Source organism: Mus musculus, chromosome 7 (assembly GCF_000001635.26).
Source record: "Mus musculus strain C57BL/6J chromosome 7, GRCm38.p6 C57BL/6J".
NCBI classification, from domain to species: Eukaryota; Metazoa; Chordata; class Mammalia; order Rodentia; family Muridae; genus Mus; species Mus musculus.
In genome coordinates, this window is record NC_000073.6 from 69,796,921 (window position 1) to 69,802,314 (window position 5,394).

General features: G+C 38.0%; 1 long non-coding RNA gene across 1 annotated transcript; it reads right to left on the reverse strand.

Moving 5' to 3' along the window:
• Positions 1–2,202: 2,202 nt before the first annotated feature.
• On the reverse strand, positions 2,203–4,819 carry Gm35209. The gene is made up of 3 exons (XR_391577.2): positions 4,744–4,819; positions 4,539–4,655; positions 2,203–3,002 (listed from the first exon to the last, which is right to left on the reverse strand). It is a non-coding gene; the product is annotated as a predicted gene, 35209 (long non-coding RNA).
• Between the last annotated feature and the right edge of the window lie 575 nt (positions 4,820–5,394).

The following is a 5,394-nucleotide window of genomic DNA, read 5'->3' on the forward strand; positions in this document are numbered from 1 at the left end:
CTTTGGATACGGTTGACAGACAAACTATAGAATGTCCACTGGGGTCCAAATTGTGAGTTTTCAGCACTAACTTGTTAGTAGAAGCAGGTTACAGATAATTCTGTCACATACTTAAATTTTGTGTGTGCATATGTATGTGTATATGTAGGTGGCTACACATACATATGTGTGTATAGGTATGTGTGAGTCAGAATTAACATTGAGTGTCCTTCTCAATTATTTGCCACCTTATCCATACTATTTTGAAGAAAGAGTTTCTAACTGAACCTGGATCCTACTGACTTGGACAATCTGGAATCTGTGCTTCCCCAGAGCTATGGCTATGGGTACACATCATTGTGCTTAGTTGTTGTTTGTTGCTTGTTTGTTTGACTGGTTTATTGGTTTGTTTAACATTGGTTTGGGCTTGGGAGATAAGAACTTCATTGACCGAACCATTCCCTCAAGTTCCATATTTAAATTTTTACTGATTTAATTGAGCATCTATAATTCAACTTTAATTGAGCATATCTTTTTTTAAAGTGTGTGTGTGTGTGTGTGTGTGTGTGTGTGTGTGTGTGTGTGTATGTGTGCGCGCGCGTGCACGCGAGGACATGTTGGCAAAGATTTCCTCCTTATCTTCATGAGATAGGTCCCAAGATTCATACTAGGATATGCTGAATTTTACATTCAGTGTGCTACTATTAAGTCTTATTGCTGATCTTAGTTACTTCAACATATATACTTTTTTATTTATTTAAATAAAGAACGTTCACTTTTCACTAAAAAGAAGCACTTGTACACTATCAGTTTCGTATCTGAAATAACAGCATTGTCACCCTTGTTCTATGGGGGAAGCATTAAGAAAATCAAAGGTTATCAACACATACACACACACCAAGCTGACACCTGAGACAACCTTCAATTGACTGACTGGAGGTTAGTGTATACAATGCAGATACTCTGATCCCTTATGTGGGGACTCAATGTGACAGCACAAAATTTTACCCTAGTGAGGAAAGGATGCAATTTAAAGCATGAATTTTTTTATTTAGAGTTTCTAAAATACCTTAGGTTGTAGCTTCTTAAAGCTTTACTGGAACTCTAGAAAGCAAAGCTAGGGGACCACTCTATATAAATAAGCTTACAATAAATAAGTTATGCAACATATATATTGATGTAGATAGATTAAGAGCAATTGGTTCTGGATTATTAAATTAGGATTCACTTACTTATAATTCCATAGACTGGTAAATGTTTTACAAGGAATATTCTTGATACTTCTATAACTGCCATGGCTTTAAGAGGCTCACCAAATGGGATATTCAGCAAATATTTTTTGAGTTGGTTTACTGGTCTAAGGTTGAGTGAATTCCTGGATCATAAGGTATTTCTTCTATTAAATTATACAGCAGTATAATTAAAGCTGAGATGTTTTCTATTATGCTTGCAAACACTTGAACTTTTTCTCCCCTACTTAGGATGTTATTTGTTATACTGCACTTTGTGTTTATAATTCCCAACTAGGTCACTTTTCCATGCATATATATGTCCATAAAGTATATTTGCTGCTTGATTACATGTTCATTTTTATGTTGTGGAAGTCATAATCAGATGCACATAATTATTTATCTTTAATGTCATAGTTTATTTTTAATGCACATTCAAAGGGTCACTTGTGGCTACTGGGTATTATCCCTTCTTATAGTCAGAGGACATTTAATCTGCAAGCCATTGATGAACATTGCATGCACTTTCCAGAGTTTCTTTGCAAAATTCTTCAGGCAAAAATGTAAGTGTTTCAGTATAATTGAAGCACTGAATGGAGGTTTATGGGAATTTCTAATTTCAATGACTATGATTATATTATTCGTAAAAGTGGCAGGGCCAATTTAGAGATCCACCAGAAGTCTATGACCTTATTTCTTCTACTTCTTTACTTTACCAACTCCAGTTAGGAGGACCAGAGTTTAATGACTTTTTGTTCTACATCTATGCTTGTTAGTAAGCTCAAATACATAGAAATCTAATAGCTATTACTGTATCGTGTAATGTGGATTCTATGCTGGGGAATAGAATCTTTGCAAGACCTCTTTAATAATTCCTATATGTAGCAGAGGATGGCCTCTCTTCCCACTGATGGCCGAGTAGGCCATCCTCTGCTACATATAGGAATTCTATGCTGAAATCATCTGTTGCTGTGCTTCTTTGGCTGCCTGAGTCATGTGACTGATGTTTGTTATACCGCTCATGACATACACCTGGTGTAAATGATTGTGTATGTTGCTTTGAACCATAGATTTTGCTCCTTAACCCAGTTCAGTAATGTTGTAGAAAAGTGATCATTTTCATATTTTATTACTCAGAGCTGCAATTATTGCATGCATTATTTTAAATCATATAAAGTACCATTATACTCTAATATAATGTTTGACTTCTAAAATGATCAAGATAAAGCAGATGGAAGTTAGTGGACAGACAGATGGATTGGTGACTGTTGGACACACATTTGCATATGATACAGAGGACTTACTTATACTGGAATCCATTTAAAATGATCACTCATACTCAAGTAGGCAACTACTTATAATTTTACCCTCTGCTTAATTTTATTCTATCCTGACCCATAAAATCATTATTGTATCATCTTACTTTAATCTCCTTAGAAGTTTATGCAGGCAAGAAATTCTCCATAGCTTGATCACTTCATAAATTGCACCTAAGAAATAATTCCAAACTGGAGATTTGGGTTACCAACATGATTTCTTCAATGGATAATAGTTTCCTTAAGCTTTTATATATTAACACGCAACTGAAAATGTGACAAAACAGAGATATAAAGCAAAACCCCCACACAATGGAGGGTTCAGTCAGACAGGATAACTTGGAGAGAGCAAAGGGATCCATTTTTGGAGAGGACTCTTCCAGCCAGAGGAAACCCCAAAGCAAAGTTCTGAAGGCAAAGAGCTGGACTATTGAGACAGTGGAGACATCCAATCATCAGCACAGAGGAAGAAGCAAACCTGTGCAGGAGGAGTTAGAGATATTATCATCAGAAATGATGTTAGGCACAGTAGGTGCTTAGACCTCGGTAAATGCAACGAGAAAGTGTCCAAAGCCTTTCTGCCTGTGGGCCCCAAAAGTTTGCTTCTGTTGTGAATATTTCCCTTCAACCTATGGGCAGAGTAAGGCTGTAGACAGGTAAGTGCAAGAACACAGTTCAGGTGGTAGGAAACTCTGATAGTCCAGAGGAACATCACTTATAATTCTGGGAAGACAGAATTATAGGGACATACTGGTAGGACCAAGATGCACTATGAAGGAAATCTAGGCAGAGCTAATGTACAAACACATTATATTAGAACACAATGAAAAATAGCAAACTTATTGTGCTCAGGTAAAATTCAGGTAAAATTATCTTTAGAAGAAGAAACCTCGATTTTGTGTGGATGACCTTACAGTTTAATACAGTATTTTTCAACCTGTGGGCTGTTGAAACCTTGGGGTGTCAAAAAAGCCTTTTATGGGATTCACCTAACACTATCAGAAAACACAGGTATGTGCATTAGCATTCTCAACAATAGCAAAATCACAGCTACGGAGTAGTGACAAAAATAATTTTATGGTTGAGGGGACAGCACAACATGAGAAACTGTATTAACAGTGTTAGAATGGTTGAGAACCGTTGATTTAATACAGAGTAGTTGTGTCTTCTTGTTGTGAAACAGAAATTTAGCCTAGGATTTAAGACCTTAGAAGTTTCTCATTTTTCTATCCCATGAGGTCTAAAGTATGCTATAGACAGCCCCAGCAGTAAGTGAGCTTACAGGAGGCTCTAGCTCATTGCTTTCCAGGATGTGTCTATGCATAGAATTTGGGAGCCATCACAGCAGATGGGGGACAAGAACTTGTACCTTACTCATCATACCCTGTCTGACTTGGACTTTACTTGGTGTCTCCAGTAAAAAACAAACAAAAAGTTTCTACAGGAAAACAGGCATCAATATTGTTAAATTTCAAAGTTGGACGTAGCAGCTATCACCAGAACACTATGACAAAAGAGACACATTAGGGAGCAAAGAATATTGTAACCACGGCTACCTTTCCAAACAGGCTCATATAGGCACATCTGCTATTCCAGCCAATGTCTTTCTATAATCCTGAAAACTCTATGAACTGATATAAATATATCTAATCTCTGATAATTACTCTAAGAAGCAAAGAACAAAAGAGAGAGATGCTTGAGGCCACACCTTATGTAACGGCAGGAGAGGGGATCTGCCACAAGGTCAATGGCACTGAAGGCGGTGTACAGAGTTTCACACCAACCACCACAATCCCTTTAATAGGGGACCTTTGCACTGGCAGCTACAAACTCTGAGATTGTTCTGGGATACAACAATGAGACAGGATTAAATTAGTTACCCATAGCAATAACTATACGTTATTTTTTAAAAATAAAATACAGATCCTGCAAGTCTACAAAGTGAGTGCCCTCAAACTTGCCAGAAGTTACTTCTTATTTTTACTTTTGTTTTCTTGATTTAGAAAACTCTTACCTTGCAGTGGAGGTGGATGGAGTCATAATAGGTTCATCAGGCAAACACAGCTTTGCACGACTCAGGTCAGGATTCTCCTCTGAGATTGGCTGTATCGGCCTGACTCCAATCCCCTGCCTGCAAATAATCAGAGATGATTTTCTGCCACAGCAAACAGTTGCTAAACCTCCCCTTGTGCTTCAGCTCAAGAAAAAGCGCACGCTACCGTCAGGCACTTGCCCTCCATTCCTTCTCTGCTCATCAATTTTCCCTTGCAATCTCAAATTTGTTGCCCCAGAGCTAGTCCACGTGCAATATTTTCCTGATTCAATATTTCGATTGTGTATGTCTGTCTCTTTCTCGGACATGTTTTTTCCTGCCCATATGAAACCTGAGAAAATTACAACTAGCTTTGAATAGAACGATCAAAAATGGTCCTGCCAATTTCTACCTCCCACGGCTATCTCGGGCAGCCAGGGACAGGAGACTGCCTGCCACCCAACTTCTACTGCCTGCCATTATTAAATATCACATTGCAAAGAGAGAGTACTGAGAAGGACAATGCCAGAAGTCTTGAACACTCCCAAGTATTTTTTTCCCAAATAGATGGAGCATCGAACTAAGGCGCTTCTGTTCATCATCAGCCCCATGAAAGCATCACACTGATGACTCAGGAAATTACATGTTTAAAGTGAAAGCCTGTGGACCTGCATTCGATCCCCAGAAGTTAATAAAAATATAATAATAAAGGCTTAGTATGGAACCATAATCCTATATCTATGATGAGGAAGAAAGCCAGATAGACTCACTGGCCAACCAGCCTAACTTCCCTGACAAGACTTTAGGGTCTTGGTGAGAGATCATGTCCCCAATACAA